General features: G+C 43.4%; 1 long non-coding RNA gene across 1 annotated transcript; it reads left to right on the plus strand.

Moving 5' to 3' along the window:
- Nucleotides 1–2,883: 2,883 nt before the first annotated feature.
- Nucleotides 2,884–19,408, plus strand: LOC116695806 (uncharacterized). Its single transcript, XR_004333555.1, has 3 exons — nt 2,884–2,895; nt 3,568–3,580; nt 19,305–19,408. It is a non-coding gene; the product is annotated as an uncharacterized LOC116695806 (long non-coding RNA).
- The last annotated feature ends 466 nt before the right edge of the window (nt 19,409–19,874 follow it).

Raw genomic sequence — 19,874 nt, forward strand, 5'->3', positions numbered from 1 at the left:
CACACACACACACACACACACACACACACACACACACACAGTTAAGGCGGGACATCCCATTTCCTGTTACATGGGCAATAAGAGGATGGACACTCCAAAGAGTGAAAGACCTTTCAAAGAAAACACTTTCTTTGAGGATGTACGTTCTACTGAGAAGGGGAGTGAATGCCAGTGGCGAGCATCTTTAGCTTTAGTGAACCGGTCTGTAATGTTCATTAGCTGACCTGGAGAGAAAGTGGAGGACATGAATGGAGGGTACACCTTTGTTCTGTAACCCTGTGCCAGGAGAGGTCCAGTAACATTAGAGATGGCTGACCTGAAGTGAATGTTGGCCTCGCTGAGGCAAAGAGAGTGCCATAGCAGGGGGTGAGTAGAAGAGAAGAAGCAGCACCTTCTAAACTGATAATCTCTTGTATTCCTTTCCCCATGGTGCTCCTTATTTCCAGCACCCCGCCCCTTTTCCTTCCCCTTGGTTAAGCTACTTATTGCCAACAATTCTTGCATTTGAAGGTCTCCCCCCAGCACGCACACACTAACAAACACACACACACACACACTTCCTACCATCGTAGGAAAAGGGTTTGCTGATGAGGTGCCCCTAATACAAATTTAATCAGTGTTTCATTGGATTCCTTCAACAGTGTTTTATTAAAGTCACTCACAGGGATTTTTTCATTGTTGTTTAGTTCAGAGAGATTTCAAAACCTTTTTTTTGCATGACACAGCAACAATACCCTCGCACTTTAATTCATCCAAGGACTTCAGGGTGTGGACTTCCTCGAACCACAGCATGCGTTAAACACTGCACAGTAAAAACATCTTCACTGCTCAGGCTGTAATACACAAGGGTTTGGGAAAAAAGGAGGAAAAAAAAAACAGCGCTGTAAAAGGTCACACAAACAACACAAATTTGGTGGTCGTGATGACTGTGAACATTGGACTGTAAAACCCTGCCTAGCGTTGGGAAGAAAAACTATAAACGTGCCAGTTGTTTCTGGGGGTATTTTATATGCCACAACAAATGGCAGTTTGAATGCCTGAGCATGACAACCAACCCAATCTCTCCATCCTCTCCTCTCTTCCTCCCCTTCCAGGCAAGCAGCTAGCAGTTTAACATGTGTTCATACAGGCTGAAAATACACACTGCGTCTGACTCAATGCTAAACCGCAAAGAGCCCTCCTGTTAGGACCGACCTTAATGAGGCAGGCGGTGTGTACGTGCATGTGTGTGTATGTGTGCTCAGGCAGAAGCTAACACCTGGACCAGCTGCTAGCTATAAAATACCAGCGCTGTCAGGGACTATCAAAGCACCTTAAGGCCAGCCATTTTTCTTCCTTCCCCTAAATCTCCAGCGATGCCTCTAAAATCACTTAACAGCATCCTCCATTAATTGGCCTCTTACCTCCGACAGGCTTAAAGTGGGGGCATTCATTTGTACATAGACATGCACATTTAAAACAGCAGAATGCTCTTACACAGTACACACATTAAACCACAAACACACATGCCCTCAGGTGAGTCAAACACTGCAAACACAGATCTCTCTTTTTTCTCACAGAAGAAACAGACGAGCGCAAACCTGAATCCCTGTCAGTGTGTGTGTGTGTGTGTGTGTGTGTGTGTGTGTGTGTGTGTGTGTGTGTGTGTGTGACAGTGTGTGGAAGTGTAGAGCAGGCTTATCTGGCTCAACATCAGCTCTGGGACGATTTGCTCTCAGTCAGCGTTGTGCGGGTGCAGAGAGAGCGCCTTTGTCCTCCTGGCAGAGATCAGGCTGGGATCCTGCTTCAACAGCCACCGTCTCACAGTCATTTATATACCAAGTAAGACATGGAGGAATTTATTTTGATTGTGCTTGTGCAGAAGGCAACTTATGGTGCACTGCAGTTCTGGTGCTATCATACATAAGTCCTATTAACATAAGGTAGATACACTGTGGAGGATTGGCTCAACAAAGACGGATGGGAAACACAGATGGCTGATTCATGTTTAATTAGTTTCCAGGAAAGCTCCTCAGTTTTTATGTCATCATAAAGTTTCTTTATGCCAATTTCATAAGCACTTGTCAAGGCCAACAAACATTGACTATGGAAGAGAATTCAGTCACACCATTATGCCCTTTTCAGACTGCCACTACCACAACCTTTTTACATGGAAGAACAGGGGAAACTATAATGAGAACACAGTGCATAGATTATGTTTTTGGAGTCAAAACAGCACACTGTCAACAAATGAGAGCAATGTTTTGATAAAAGAGCACAAATGGTGGAACACTTTATGTAAGCTGTAGTTTTATGCTGTGCAGACAGCTGGCAGTTTACAACAATAAGCACAATGTAACTGGACCTGAAAAAGTGGCCCTAGTTACCCTGATGATAAAAATTTACTGAGCTAGGGAATTTCAAGTCAGCAACAGTTGGTCAGTGACGGTCATTTTGGAAACAATGTTTTCTAAATGATCAGCACATGTGATTGTTCTACACTAAAGCAAAATTAAGTTGTATGATCCTGAAACATGTCACAGGAACAATGATACCTCACAAACAGTACATTATTTACTATATTTAGTTTAAAGACATGAAATAATATGAGTGCCCAGAAAGTTAGGGTAGCAGGAAATAACTTTAAAATACAGTGAAAATACTTTTCTGCTGGTCTCTGACATTTGACCTACCGTGAAATGTGGTAAAGTCTGTCAACCTGGTGCTCTATTAGGGAAAAACAAACACTGAGAATCATTTGCAAATGTTATTTAATTCTGATCTGCTCGGCAGCTCGGCTGGGTGTACGCCATCCACAAGTACATGTCAGCATGAGGAAGATTTACTGCCTCTGAGCCAGGGGCCCGTTTAGCCTGGGAGTGAGAGGCTGATTGACTGAGTATGTGTTGGGATGGAGTGCATGTGTGTGTGTGTGTGTGTGTGTGTGTGTGTGTGTGTGTGTGTGTGTGTGTATGTGTGCGTGGGTACTTCTGGAAGTATGTGTGTATTTACGTGTACGCCTGTGACAGTGAACATGGGCAAGTGAGTGTGTGAGAGAGAGTCTGTGGGTGATTTTAGGTCTGTGTGTGCACTTGGACAACTGATGTTTGTGCTGAAAAATGTATTTCTCAACAGACAAATGCATTCCGCTATGTGTAGGTGTTTTGGGGTGTGAGATGGTATATATTTGTGTAGTGTTGGAATCTGGGCAGCAGGGGTTCCAGTGGTGCTTTGGATTGGAGCAGAATTAACAGCTCATTAACACCAATTCATTACGGGGCCACTTCTCCCTCCTTCACTGTGCTTTGCATTAAGACATAGCCAGCCGCCCTCTTTTATACAGAATGTAAATCACTCAGGACAAACTCACAGGCACAGAAGGGGAGCCGGGCCAGCGAGCCTCCCGCTGAGAAATACTACCGGTGTGTTTTTTAAGTGCAAGTGTATGTGCACGTGCAGGGGCGCTGATAGAGATTCTGGGCTGCAAGAAAGAGCTGTGATTGGCCCCGAAGGTTGATTTAGGTATAAAACTGAAAATGGTTGTGTCGGTATAAGAGTAGAGAATTTTGGGGTGTGGCAAGGGTTTAGTGTATGTGTCATAGTGTATGCCCTATCAAATTGCTACTGATAACCTAATACTAATAACCTAACCAGTCAAACAGCTAGTTGTGTTTGTAGGCATGAGACTGCTACAGACTTACAGCAGTCACAGATGAAAAAATGCAGCCCTCTCATTTATTTCAATGGAGTCAGTCCATTGGCACAGTAGGGTGCCAAAGCATGGGCCCCTAGCAAAATAATGGAGGGGCATTGGGCAAAAATGTTGAAGCATCCTAGTAGATTACTTTAATGTAAACAATATATTTCTGTTTACCATGCTATTGTCGGATGAAAGAAAAGATAGTTGCTCCTGTCTGTGAGTATTACAAACCGTTGTGCAATGTTTTAACATATGATAGGCCTTTAAATGTATTACTCTGTTACTGGAATTCCTGTATCACATTAATCGTCTCACCAGAACCTTAAACAACACACCGTCACCAAAACAGTCCATGCTGTAGGACTGTTTTTGGTCTTCTTTAGGTGTGTCAGAACAAATTTGGCTCCCCATACATTTTAAAAAGGGACACAGTGAAACCTACCCACTTAGGTAAATGTAACCTTTTGGCTGGCAAAATCTCATCTGACAACAACTTTTCGTCCGTTTTTTTGACTGCAGAACTAATCATTTTAGAAATAAGAACTGACTTACTCATTTCAGTTTCAGGTTTTTGGATGGATAAGCAAAAATTAGTCTGGTTGCATGTAGCAACAATCTTCTTCAGACAAATCTCTTTTTTCAAATGTTCTGACCACACCTAAAAAAATCCAATTAGTATATAAACCTAATTTCTAGGAGACAGAGTTCTCTATGAAGAAAGAATAAGACCACATCTATAAATGATATTATATATTATAAATTAAATCACATATTAAAATTGTCAATAGGTTTTTCTCTACTTGAGAGAGTACTACTTGTTCAAAAGCGGAATAATCAAGGCTATGTTTGACATTGCCAAAAAAAATTAAGAAAAAGTAATTTTAAGATATGTGAAAGACAATTCTGCACTGAACAATTATGATGTTGAGGAAATTTGTGACACAGCTGCAGAGTCTCTATGGACGAGATCTTAAAGGATGAGTGACGGCCCTAAAACTCAGCAGCTGGAGGTGTGAAACTTTATGTATTTGTATGTCAGCAGTCTGGTCCTTGATATTTTGACCCTCTCAGCACCTTCATTTGTAACACAAGACAGGTCCATAGTGAAGGAGCAGAGAATGGAGATCAAAGAGGTAAAGGGGAGTATCAGATGCAAAGATACATACACTAAGACCACCACCCCTTACCTTACTAGCCCCATTATTTGTGTTAAATAAAGAGCAAAACTCATAATTTGTCAGTTTGAATGTTTGATTAAGAAGATCTAGGTTTAAATAATTTGTATGGTTACAATAATTGCTGTGTGGGGCATGCCAGTAAAAGAGAGTTCAACAGTCAGGCTTCATTGCCCCTAGAGAGAACAGCCACTTGGCAAAAATAACCACATGTGCACACTTCTTACCCACAATGCACACAGGGCTTTGTATTACTGTCATCATTCCTAAATTTTAGGACATCTCCCAGTTACTACAATGGTAGCTGATGCCACTCTATCATCTGCTCCTACTTCAAAAGATGTGCATTGTGGAGTGGGTAAAAAAGAAAGAGACACAATCCTCTTATTGTCAATGAAATAAATAGCAGCATATGGACTTGCCGCTCACAATCCGTTCCCAGTCGCTTTATATTGGGCTTAGGGCGCAATTTCAGTGCAAAGCGTATTAAGAATTTAGCAGAAGAGTTGATGAGGTGAGGGATCGTTACTTCCGCAGGATTTTCTTTTGAAGGCTCTATTTCTCTGACCTCTAAAAATGGAAGAGAAGAAAAGCCATAAAACCTATTTTCCATTACGTCTCTTTAAAGTGGTGCCCGGAAGTGAAGGGATGGAGGGATGGAGAGAGACAGAAAATTTGGCTTCTGGATACCGTTTACATCACTCACATGTCAATGCAAATAAGGTGACCTGGCTGCCCAGCACTGCATTAGCCTCCCAAACACGGAGCAACAACAAAGTCCTTTGTATCTTAGATGGTCCGATGAATGTGTTTTTGCCCATATATCTCTTCTCCCTCTTAATTACAATATGTTGGTGCCATAATAGGATTGTCAACTACCAAAGAGTGACAGCTTAAAAGAAACGCTTTCCAGTTGAAATGTGCCTTTGAGGGCCGATTTTCCAGAGCTTTCTTGCTTCACTTTAAAGCTCCATCCAATTCAGCAGCCCTTTCAGTGTAGCTGGGATACAAATCCATGCCACTGCAGCTATCACAGGCCCAGAATGAGCATAAAAAGCTGCATTACATCTTGCTTCGTTTTTGAAAGGTTCTCTTTGGCTTCTCATGTGCATGGGCCATCTATAGCACAAAGTGGCCCACTTTGGTCTGCCAAGTGTCTGTGTTACTGGGATCTGTCATAGGGAAGTCGAAGAATTGCTATAAAGACAAACGGCCACCATTTCGTCGTAGCTCAGGCTCTCTACCTTATTTCAGAAACGCCATTGTCATTCTGCTGCCTGCCAAAATGCATACCCCAGGCCAGCTACCAATCAGCCATTTGCAGGGGTGTTTTTTTGTTCTTTCAAGGTTCTTTACTGTTACTCCATCTCTCCCTCCTATTTATTTTCCTGTTGCGGCTGACAGTTTGACAGATTCCAGGAGTGCTGGTGTTTCAGCCAGTGTGTCTTGGAGGCAGTGGCAGCAGATGTAAGTGTTAACCATCCCCAGCCAAAGCCTACTGCTGTGCCTTAAATCCCTTTGTGGGTGATTTTAAGGCACGCTCTGCCATACTGCACCTAGAGCCTCTCCACAAAAGGGACACATTTTGCAACCTTACCCTCAGGTGTTTCTACACTTTTGTTAAAGGAACCTGCTGATGATTTTCACTGGTTTAGATATACACTGGGTCAAAGCAGAAACAGATGTAGAGAGAAGAGGTAAAAGGGCATACTAAAGATGCCTTTCCTGGTACCGACCACACAAGTAGTACAAGTACAAGTACACACAAGTGTGGAGGATATCTCATCAAATAGTTATTATTTTTCAAATCTGTAACTCTACTGCAACATCAGAAGACATTTCAATAGTGTGTTTAGAGGACACCTTCCATTGCAGTTTCTTCATTTAAATTGACTTGGGCAAATTCCAGAAGGTTCAACAGCAAACTTAACCACACAGTACTCATTTTACATATACACTCACTACAACAACAATAAAACAAGGGCTTTCTTTTTGGAATGTTTTCTTAAAATCAAAAGCCATAAATGTTATGAAACAGAGTTTAACCTACCATTGAAAAACAACAAGAGACTATTAGTGGCGGCTGTGGCTTAGTGGTAGAGCGGTTGCCCGCCAATTGGAAGGTTGATGGTTCGATCCCTTGCCCTGCAGTCCCATGTCGAAGTGTCCTTGGGCAAGACCCCCGAGTTGCCCCTGGTGCTGCGCATCGGAGTGTGAATGTGTGTGAGTGTTTATCTGATGAGCAGGTGGCACCTTGTACGGCGGCCTCGGCCACAGTGTGTGAATGGTGAATGTTTCCTGTATGATGTAAAAGCACTTTGAGTAGTCGTTAAGACTAGAAAAGCGCTATATAAATACAACACATTTACATTTCGTGTGGAATACTGTTTAGTAGACTTTACCATCCTGGCAAAAATCTAATTCAGGAAAAGACTGTGGGCATAATCTACAAGATGCACACTGAAACAAAACCCATATGTTTCAGGTTATGTCTTTTTGCCTAGTGCCTGCACAAACACTTGGACACAGGATTTGGGAAGAGAAAGTTCCCAGCACCTCATTCACCTCTCCTCACCTCTCACTCCCCTCCCTCTTCCTTGTCCACAGGTCTGATAAAACAGGGAGGCCCAGTGGCTGCACTGTGCTCCCCAACGAGCCAGCCCTGGGAATGAGAGGGGAACTCGTAAAAGATAATCACGCTTTATGAGGGCCCTCTCAAGAGGTCTACTGAGGGAAAGGCCATTTTTGTCTAGCAGTTTTGCTCAAGTCTAATGGGAAGCAGTAGAGTGCTTAGGCTACCGGCGATAAAAGTCTAGTTTTTGTCACGCTTGTTGAATTTATATAATCAGGTTGTTTATTGAAGGAATGTTTCTTGGAATGGTATTCATACTGTATATCCAGAGATAAAAGTAGTTTTTGTATCAAAACACGTATTTCAACCAAAACTAGATATCATAAAAAGTCAGGCCACTGGTTTACTTGACTTTGCAGTTGAAATCTACAACACAGAGCAAAAAGTCCTTTAAAATAATAAAATTAAAGAAAATAAACCGAAATTAAACAAATCTTTCTTCATAGCTAATAATACAGTTCATCATGTAAAAATCAAATCTAATAAGCAGACACATTCCGTTTGCTTTTTGGTGCAGTTGACATATTTCAAACTTCAGAAACTCTCAACAAGGCAGAAAAAAGCAAATCTGGATTTAAAATGGAACAAAACTTTAATTTGAACAAAAAAATGCTATTAGCAGCACATAACTTCTATCAATCCAAGCGGCACAATTTGCATGAAATGGACCTTATACATGCCTAATCAAGAACGATAAAGAGAGACAAAGGATAAAAGAGACAGGAGGGCAACGATGAAAGGCAAGACGTTGAAAGAAAAGACGAGCAAACAGAGAAGAGTTAGAAGGGAGAAGTACGTGAGGGAGCAGCAAACAAAGAGAGCAGCCCAAAAGAGAGAGAGAGAGAGAAAGAGAGAAATTGACTGTGTGGGTGAGTTAGTGGTGGTGAAGAGGAGCCAAACCCTGAGGCCCTCACCTCAGCCACATCTTCCTAAGCTGCAGCGCCTCCCTCTTCCCAGTCCAGCCGCTGGCCCTGCAATAAATACATTTTCAATTACTAGCACTAGGGAACAAAAAGGAAGAGGAGGAGGAGATGAAGGAGGAGAGAGGAGGTCCCCCAAGGAATCTCAGTGGATCCCCTGGATGAAACCACAAGCCACAAGGCTCAGATGTGCTGCAGCGGTGGGCCCCAACATCGGGCCCCGGCACACGCGTGCAGTCTAATCACTGGCTGGCCCTTTGTCAGCCATTTAATGGAGCCAGGGTCTGAGTCCAGCAGTGCACCAGCCAGCACTTTGATTGAACACCTGCAGTGAAATGAGATCTTTACTGGACACGGTGCAACCTGAACCCCACAGATGGAGGGTTGTGGGACCCGCCACGGGGTCGGAGGCATGAGTGTGTGGTTGGACTCCAGACATACCACCACCAGTGCTTTTGAAGATTATTTTAGGTTACTGTTGTCAAGGCCAATAAAAAGTTTACATCAGTGCCACTGGATGTAATGGTGATATTAGAGCACACTGAAACCTCTGACACAGCCCCTGATATGCACCCCGGCTTGAGAATATTGAATATCTGGGTACATCTAAAGCCTTCAAAAACCTGCTTTTGGCAATACAGTCTGGACTGACTATTGACACAGGTGCCTAAACAAAATGTCTGTGTGCATTAGTTTATCAACTTTCCGCTCAGTAAATGGCAAAATCTCAATTAATTTTGTCTTGGTTTAGTGTTTGTCCATTCCCCATGTATGCGCTAAATTCCCTTATTGTCTTATCTTCACGTTGTAAACTGTGAACTGTTAAGTTTAAATCATTTGATACAAATTGTGTTTGGGCATTTTATGTCATTTGATCCAATTATGAACTGGTCTTACTGGGTAGAAAAACAAGACATCAGCTAACACAAAAAAACAGCCTTGCTTGTAAAGTACTTGATGACACAGCAAAGATTTGAGATAGCTCTAACTGCTGGCGGTTCATACCTAGAGGCAAAAACAACAGAATATGTTCAGTCACATCGAGTGAACTCCAATATGTGGAATATACAAGGTCTACAAACGCCTACTGAACAACTTTGTACACAAAAATAATTGGAATGGAAAGTTCCGTTAGGCAAAGTTAAAAACGATGACACACTGACAAAGAATTTAGGTTGCATCATACACATAAAATACGGCACGTATACACAATACGAGATTAGAACATAACAATGCATCAGCATCTAAGTGACATTGTGAGTTTTAACAGTTGACACATTTTCATAAAAACAGCTTCATGATCGCAATTTAAAGCGTTTTCTTTTCTTCCTTGTGTTTGTCAGTCATTGGCTATTGTGAGTTGATTAAGCATTGTGCTTACGGTATATCGGACAGATTTGAAATTTATACAGCAGCCCTGGCAGAGTCAACAAGAAGCTTGTTGAGGGTACCGATTTTATTTGCATTAGATGCCAAACAACAACCAACACCTCAAAAAAGATTCCTTCCATAAAGGCAAATTGGGGATATATTTCTTCAAACTTCATGTGATATTTGCCTTTGATTGAAACATAAAACGTGCAACTAGAAACGAAGGGGTTAGCTTAAATATTTCACAAGACGCAATCACTGGTGCGCCATCTTTATACAATGCATTCCAACACACTCCATGGGAATGTCGGGTATCCCTAATGCAACACAATACACCAGTTGGCAGGCATTAAAGCCACCAAATACGGGCTGTTGCAAAGAAGTCAGTGATGAATTTTTCGGCAGGTTTGTTTTTGGCAGCACAAAACAGAGGGCCGCCTCAGCTATAAGGGCTGTCACTGTGCACCGCCCAGGGTCACCGTCTCTGTTCTGAGCACCGTGACCGCTGCGGTAATTACCTAAATTGGCGAAGAAGAAAAAAAAGCTTCAGCATTCCAGGAGTGTCACAGGGGCTGGGTTTGTGTGGGCAGAATGTGAGCTGGATGCTCTGATTCTAGGGTGGATGTGAAGGGATTTAAGCACCCAGGGATTTTCCTCTCTCCTTATACTCTCCTGTCACCATCACACCCATCACCCCACCCACCCCTTGATCTGCCCCTGTTTTCCAACAGGGGAAGAGAAAGAAGGTGGGAGGGGAGCAACGCGCTGGAGGTCAAGAGAAGTATGTGGTCAGGCCTCCCTGGTCAGAATAGGTCAGTGTGTTGGGTGACCTTAGGGTCAGTGGATGTTGTCATAGCTGCTGATACTGTAACAAGAGAATTAGGTGCTGTCTGGGGTCGGATCAACTTATTAACTAGCTATTAAATAATTGTTTTTTGAAAATTTAATTTGCTCACAGCTGCCTCTGATTCAGTCTTTGGCCCCAGAACTGGTTATGTTTCACCTTTACTTTCCTTTCTCCTGGCAGTAGCAGTAGCAGCAGCCAAGCATGCTCCCCAGAGACGACCGGCTAGCTAGCGTCATCACAGCTAACGAGGACCACGCTTTTGCTGTTTCCACCAAGCCTGCCAACAGTTCCCAGACAGGGCCCCATTTCACGGCTGCCTGCTCAAGGTGTGGGACCAAATACGGGGGCCCACGGTTGGTTGGGGGCTGTTAAAGAGAAACAATGTGTGGATTTTTGTGCATGTAACATGCACGTGTGTGTGTGTGTGTGTGTGTGTGTGTGTGTGTGTGTGTGCAAAAGTGTTCTGACTTATTAGACTGCTGTAGCTATAGTTTTGGTGTGCATGAGAGGTAGTTGTATGGCTCATAGTGGAATTTCCATTTCATTTCCCTTTTATCCAATCAGCAAGCCTGGGGGCCTCCAGCCTAGTCAGGCAGGGGGTTGTGGGAAACGCGGTCTGACTGCGAGAGTTGATGTGATTTAGGCATTGCTTGAAGGGAACACATGGCTATTTTGACAGACACTGGCCTCCTGCTCAGACTGAGGTCTGCAATTACACAGGACATAAACATGGTGCGCTGAGGCCAGGCTGGAGCTCCGAGGGCCCCTGGGAACGGAAAACGCTGTACAGCTTTGCAGAGACAGCAGAGGCCTTGGCAAGCGCCACAGACAGCCATCGCGTGACTGTGGGAGAGGGATGACTTGTTCGTAACACCCGGGAACTACTCTGGGAGAGATTAGGAACAAAAAAATACATAAAAGGGATGCCTTGTAGTAAATTAAAGTAAAGGAAAATAGGACATTGGGTGCGATTTGTGAAAAAGAGCAGAGATGGGGATGTTTTTCGATCATGCACAAAAAAACAAAACATGCAAGAATGAAATCCCACTTTCAATACCACAAATATGGTGCCACTCGCCCAGCCATGTAAAAACACTTATTTATGAACTTCAATATTCAATGGAAACTAATCTCAAAATGAAATAGCGTGGTGTCAACATAAAATACAGCGCTTTCAAGCCGCAGAGCGGAGTTCACTTCACAGCGAAAACAAAATACTTTCATCCAAGAAACGTTCATTCATTCCTCGGAGGTGTTTCAATCCAAACCAACGTCTTTTTCCTAAACATACGTAACTAGTAGATTTGGTGCCTAAACTTAACATAACGCCACATGACACTCACTTGTTCTGGCTTAACTCAACTACCATGCCCCCAAAGGACCGTCATCTGGCGGTGCCTGTAGCCGGCTCGCAGTCACCTTTGGGCGGCTAAACAACTGCCGCTGCCAGCCGGCGTCACGGGGCTCTGCAGCAGCTAAATACAACCAGCAATTGCCCCTAGGATCGTACTATAGACTGCTCACGTTACAGCGCTTTACTCAGTTTAAAGTACTTTTATTTTAGGTACATAATGGTCTATTAGTGAAGTAGATGATCACTTTGAGGGGGGGAGACATTTTTTTCCCACCAGTGACAAAAAATAATTCATCAGAGGCAGGGATGTGAAGACCAGAAAAGAGGAAATCCCACGCATCCCCCCGGCAAATCGCATCCCGGGTGTACATATAAAAGTGCATGTTGTCACTCAAACATATTGGCACAAATAATAATCTTGCTGCACATGCAGACGACTCCCACACACTTTCTCTCTCATCTCAAACAGACCACACAGGCCTGTTAACTAACACCAACTTTCTGTTTTGCTCTCCCAGCAGTCCACATCAGGCCTCACCTTTCTCCCTGTAAAAAAGCTTAAAGCCTTTTTCTCTCAAGCTGCATGCTTGTTCCTTCCCTCCTCCTCCCCTGGGGGTGAAGGGGGGAGTGCACCAGGGTGAGTGTTTGGAGAGGAAGCTCCACTGGGCCTAAAACAATTATCCATTTAAGTGTTCTAAATCAACTTGCATTGCGGAAACAATGCGACGGCTGCCACTGTTATTTACTGTAATGAAGTGGGCCCCTTTGTGAGGAAGCACTCTTTGGGGACCTCTCATTGAGCCAGGCTGAATGCAACAAGCCCTGAATGGATGTCAGGCTACATAAAGGTTTTTGAGCAACAGTGAGAGTGTTGCCTTGTGGATAAAAAGAGTGGCGGTGAGATCATATTTACCCACCATTCAGCCTGCTTTATATACGCCCATCGGCCACATCCTATTCGGATAAATCGGGGACAGAGGGAGCGGCCGCAGACTAGAGTTTATTTTCCACAGTCAATTCAGACCGGGACCTGACACAAGCATGGGAAAGCAAATAACCCGGATTAGGCTTCTTCAAAGGCCTGGCCCTGTGAAAGATGGGAGCAGGAGTAGCAGACAAAGGTAGGAGTTAGACACACACACACACACACACACACACACACACACACACACACACACACACACCGCACACACACACACACACACACAGAAAGTTGAGATGGTGTATCCTGAGGTGTGGGTTTTCTTTGGCTTTTTTAGAGTTTTTCTAAGATGGAGGATCAGGCACATGATGAAGAAGATGGCTGAGTGTGTGTGAGGGTTGGGGGGGGCAAGATAGGGGTAGCGTGAGGCTTGCATGTTGTGGCATCTACAGAGCAGGATCAGACTTCACCTCACCTGCTTGGTGTGTGAATGTGATGATCAGCCAAGCCAAGCCAGGCTTGCCAGACTACCATTGCCAGGGTGTGTGTACACGTGCATTTGTGTGTGGAAACTTCTCATCCCATCTTTGAGTGCAACTGAAGTTCAACTGAGGATGTCTGCGTTTCATTAAAACCATAAGTGTATCTCAGCTTGCAGACAAACACGAATCATTTTGGAGCTAGTTTCCCCCAAAACGTGAGGGAATCTGACTGCCACAGCTTTGAGGAGCTCAGTGAGACTCTCCACAGCAATTTATAACATACACATGGTTTAGCAGCACACGCCATACATTACTCCACCAAACCACAACAATATTAATGGTGCAGCAGGCTAATTTCTCACTGATGGGGTAGTTAAGATTGTCAGTGTTCCCCTGACATGAAATCATGTTACACACATGTGTTACATACCTCTGTACACAGTCTGACTCAAAGACAACCCTATTCAACAATGTTTACAGTTGTGTGTATATGTGTGTGTGTGTGTGTGCGTGTGTGTGTGTGTGTGTAAGATGGGGGGTTAAAAGTTGTTTCCTCCCCTCTCCATGCTTCTTTAGTCAATTTTTCCTTCCCTCACTTCCTATTTTTTTTCTTTTGTTGTTTTTTAAGATCTTTTTGGCTTCTTTTATTTCCTTTATTGATAAGACAGATCCAGTCAGGAAAGTGGGAGAGAAAGGGTTGACATGCAGCAAAGGGCCTGCGGCTGCTGCGGTCAAGACCGAGTTTCTGTACGTTAGGCACACACTCAATCAGGTGTGCTGAAAGCAGCTTCCTATCTTTTCATATCGAAATGCTCACCCCCCACACACACACACCCACACAACACACACACCACACACACACACACACACACACACACACACACAAACAACACACACACACACACACCACATATACACACATATAGGCATGCAGAAGGCTAAATACACACACACATACACACACACACACAACACACACACACACACACACACACACACACCCACACACACACACCACACACACACACACACACACTTATGCATGATGCAGGCACACAGCACTCTCCCTCAGGCGGTCTGGCTGTAAGATGATACCTCGTCTCGGAGCATTTCGCACATGCCTTCCCGGACAGTTCCCACACTCCCAGCCGCCTCAGTCTGTCTGACCTTTACCAAGCCCGCCACCCTCCCCACTGCCCCACCGAGCCTCCTTCCTCCTGCCCCATCCCTCCCTCCTCCTCATCTTCTCCCAGGGCCTGCGGTTTGGACAGCTGCGGCCAAGCTGGCTGCTGGGCTTGTGGAAAACATCCGCCACACATAGAGGACTGTACTGATCCTTCTTGGCCCCTGCTGGCTGGCTGGCTGGGTAACCGGTTGCCTGTTTCCCAATCCCACAAACACATTATTTAACTATCCACCACTACTTATGTCCCTAAAACCCATTCATATCCAAGACATCACCAACCGAAAATAATAACTTGAGAGCAGCAGGAAAGCTGTGGCGATAGTTATATTACGTTAAGTTGCGTAATTTGACTTTGTTGTCATTACAAGGATTGGCCATCACGTCACCAGGACCACCAGCATGACCCAGTAATCTTTAATTAACCTTTATTCATACAGTGAAACATGTCTGATCACATTCATACTTTCCCAGAAATGTGCATTTAAAGTAGTTTTCTTTTCAGGTAAAGACGTTCCCTTTCTGGTCTAAAATGTTAGGTAGGCCTATATTAAGTATAACACATCTGATTTCTGATATCTAACACGATTTTGACTTGTTTCAAAAGCAAAGTACTGCCTTAAGGAGTTTTTTCATAAATAATTAATCATTCTATAATCTTATGAAAACTTGTGTTTTTGTCTGGTTAGTAGTGAAAACTATTCAATCTATATTGGACAATACATTGCTCTCACACCTACGGAGATACTAATAAAATTAGTTCTCTAGGCTGGTTACAAGACTAAAAGTGAGTTTTTTTGCAGTGCAGGCCTAATCCCCTGCAGCATGGCTCCAATTTAAGGCATTCCCACCGACACAGTGTGGTACATAAACAGGCCCTGGTTACAGCCCCCCCCCCCAATCTCCCTCAACACTTACATACACACACACACACACGCTCATAGCCTCAACACATGAGAATGATATTGTTTTAGATCTGGACTCTGGCCACTGCTTGGAGCTTTTTTCTTTTTAGGCATGCACTGGATTCACACACACACACACACACACACACACACACACACACACACACACACACACACACACACACACACACACACACACACACACACACACACACACACACACACACACACACACACACACACAGAGACTTCTGCTTAATGTAGTACATAGACAAGGGTGGTGGACTAAATCACACTGAGGAAACGTATAGTACAGTGATGGAGCTTTGGACAGGCTTACTCACAGATTGTACAGACTGTATCTGCATTGGCAGATGCACACACACACGCACGCACACACAAACACGCACACACACAGACACAATCTGTTTTCTGCTCTAACTCCCTCTCTGATTGTGTTGCTGGTGACATTCTCTTTGTTGCACATACAAACATGTCTTTCCTCTAGTTTCCTCACCTTCCCTTCTTCTCACAGTGATGACAAATGAAGTGTGATGAATAGAGGGAATAGTGTAAGATGGAGGATTACACCCCTGGCTGGAATTTTGAAGGGAGTAGCTTTACTGTAAAGACACCAAAATACAATCTTGATGGTGTTGCAGACACCTTGCATCACATTTCCCCTCTGTTTGAGACAGGATTATGGTAGGGAACCAGAGTCTTGGCAGAGCGCTTGCAGCCTGACCTGAGAATCAGAGGATTCCTCTGTGTTTGTGGTTGAAATCAGCTGCGGTTTACACACAGTCTCAAAACAAGCACATGCTAGTTTAACTGCTGCTAGTCTATCCACTCAATGTCACACACCAAACAGAGGAGGAAGAATTGTAGTTATCAGTTTATGTATATGCAGCTTGTGATGCTGCTGAGAAGTTGGGTACATGTAAATGCTTTTAAGATTTTAGGGGGAAGTCTAAATCTTCTCACCATCCCATACAACAAAAACTGAACACAACATATTGAAACGTGTTGGAGAAAGCAAAGGAAAAGACAACAAAGACAATAAAACCATGCTGGCAAAGGTCTCTGCACATCCAAATTTATGAACTAAAAGTTATTATATAAATATATAAAAAGCTATTATTTTAACGACTTAAAGTTGGTTGTCCATTGTTGTAAACATCATATAAGGTTGAATACCAGCTTAGGCATTTGTCTTGACTAACGTGAGATTTCAATGCAACACGACATGACACAGGGCAACTAGCAGAGCTCGACAGAGGTGAAATAATCTGTCCTGAACTGCAGGTGGGCGCATATGAGAAACTATAATAGATTTCATGGAAAAACCATGATTTCCGTCAAAATTACAACAGATATGTGAGAGATATATTTAGTTTGTTGGGGTTGCAAATCCTACTAACTGGCTTTTACATAAATTCAAACCATCTTTGTAATAGTGCTTGTTATTCTGAATATATTTATATAATTCATAATTTTGTCAGAATCCTTTAAATAAACCTCTTGAATTGGTATTTAACGTTGGTATCCCTCTGTATTTTTGGACAATTAAATTCACAAGCTATCATTATGAATGGGATGATGTGGCAATAAAATTTAGGGGGAAACTAAAGACTTTTCATTTCAGTTGTGAAAACATTTAAATCAGTGTGTTCAAACATGGGATTGGGGCTCTGGGGGGCATTGACAGCAACAACAAAAACAAGAAAAACACTGCACACCCACATTTAGACTGTACTATCACACACACACACACACACACACACACACACACACACACACACACACACACACACACACACACACACACTCTCTGCCCATCCTTTTGCCTGCCTCCTCCTCACTACTTCCATCCATCCACTCGTCTCCCACGAGGAGCTCTTGCTCCAAGGCTGCGGTGCAAGCGCTCATAAAAAAAGAAAAGAAAATTGCTTGCCCTGATGATGGAAAAACTGACACCAAAAAAATAGCAAGAGAGAAGATATGTAGTAGGAAAAAACTGTGTTAAGTTGAAAAGCGAGCATTTTCTCTCGCTCTGAGCTCTTGGTCCATGCTCAGAACATCCCTGGATGCCAGAGTCTTTCATCATTTGGCAGCCTGGCTCTGCAGTTCAGTTTTACCTCCTGGCTGGAGGCAGAGAAGCACCACTCGCTCTCTACACAGAAAGCAAAAAAGGAAAAGAGAGGGAGATAGAGACAAACAGAGAGAGAAAGAGAGAGAAAAGCATATTTCATGCAAAAACAACCTCTGGAGTCATCTATGGCCAAGCATGGGCCATAGGTCTTTTTATTCTGTGCTCTTCCCTTCGCTCCTCCATCTCTCTCCTCTGTTTGCTTCATTTTACTGATGTGTTTCACTCCAGAAGTAAAATACTTATCATTATATAATCTGCAGCAGTGAATCGCTCCAAGTGATGGAGATGTTGAAAACAAAGAGGGGGAGATGTGTGCTAGCAAGAAAGAACAGGATGACCTCTGATGTCCTACTCTCCTTTTTGGATAAAGGCAGAGTCTTACTGGTATCATCGCTGAAATATACCAAAAACAGCCGTTTTGTTGTGGGCCTGAAGTAGGCGTTTTCAAAGAACATCTGCCACCCTGTTTTTCCCATTCTCTTCATGAGGCTGAAACCAAAACTCCACACCGATACTCCAGGCTGTTTTATCCCTCCTTACCATAGTACTTCAGTAATTTTTAGTTACAATACCCTTAAACTCTGCTCAAACCACTTGAGGTATGACCAGATTCACAGCAAGCAAACACAAGTCCTATTAATAATTTAATTTAGTACAATTATTGAGAAGTAAATAAAACAAATACTTAATTATACAATTGCACACACAGAAGGGAAACCATGCGCAGGGAAATAAGATCACAACCTCCCGCCAAGCGAGTAAACTGCACCAACAGCGCTGAACAGTCTTTATATGCTCTCCACTGCTGAGAGTGAACACAGGTTCCCACAGGGCTTTATAAAGCACCCCTACCATATGCATTCTTTCGACATGGATATGCCACCATGAACAACACACTTGGGCATGTCAGGTCAGGCTGAGAGGAAGACTGATGTGCCTCATCATTAGGGCCAATGGCCTTCCCCTGCAGCGAAATGTATGTTCCTACTGTGGTGGCCCAGCGGGACTTCACTGGCCCCCCGCTAAGAGTTCTGGGAGCTAAGGCATCTGGTTGAAAACTTCTTCCTCCCACTCAGACTCATGGAGACAAATAGGAAAACACACAGATACCAATACACGCACGCACACACGCACACACACATTCTTAAGTATGTGTGCAGAGATGTTCATTTTAAACTGCACACACATGTGCAGACACATGCACAAAAGCCTGGCGCAAAATGGGTGCAATCTGGCCCCCGGGGAGCTTGCCCACCGCCCAAGGCCCCTGCTGAGCTTTCCCAGTGGGAGCTCCAGGGATAGCTGCTAGCTGCACAGCTAGGTGTCTGGGAGATGTGGTCCTGGAGACTATAAGGCTAGAAGTGGTGTGTCGACCATGAAGGCCTTGACCCTCAGACAGGCCGCAAACACAGAACATTTCTCAGGCCCAGGCATATGCTCTTAGACAAGGACGATTGTGTCGATTTCTTTGCAATTGGTGTTCCCATGGCCTTAACCTGAAGGGTCCTGAGAAATTATTTCAGAGCGCTTAATCATCGTTTTCATTGTTAATAGCCCAAGAAAAAATTAATGAATACACTTTGTATGTGTCTGCTGCTGGACAGATGTGTCATCTCTGATGAGAGTTTAGATAGTGTGCTTGAATTACCAGTGACAGAGGCATAAAAAAACATGAGTGCAAGGGTCAACCTAGTCTCGCACTGCCAGACCTACCTCCACAGCGCTGCAAAGAAGGGTCTGGCAAGTCCACACATTATTCCAGGATGGGAACAAAAACATTCTTTAGTTTATTGGCATTTCCTTAAACTAATCACAATCGTAATGGGTGGTGCTAAGCGCCGTATGTAGCAATATCGCCCCAGGAGGGAACTTGTTTTGGTGGAACATGTGCATCTTCAAAAGTTGTTTAAGTTAGGCAACAGAAAACTCAGATTGGACAGATAGTCTAGCTAGCTGTCTGGATTTACCCTGCAGAGATCTGGGAAAAGGTGAACCATAGTCCTCATAATTGAACCAGAGTTTAAAATGCCAACACAAAGGAAGCCCAAGGCAACAGATATCCGGCCTAAATGAGTGAAATACTCTTTCACTATATATAAAGTATATATATATAAATATATATGTATAAATATATATATACATATTTCACTATATATATATATATATATATATATATATATATATATATATATATATATATATATATATATATATAGAGAGAGAGAGAGAGAGAGAGAGAGAGAGAGAGAGAG

This window comes from Etheostoma spectabile, chromosome 9 (genome assembly GCF_008692095.1).
Source record: "Etheostoma spectabile isolate EspeVRDwgs_2016 chromosome 9, UIUC_Espe_1.0, whole genome shotgun sequence".
Classification (NCBI taxonomy): Eukaryota; Metazoa; Chordata; class Actinopteri; order Perciformes; family Percidae; genus Etheostoma; species Etheostoma spectabile.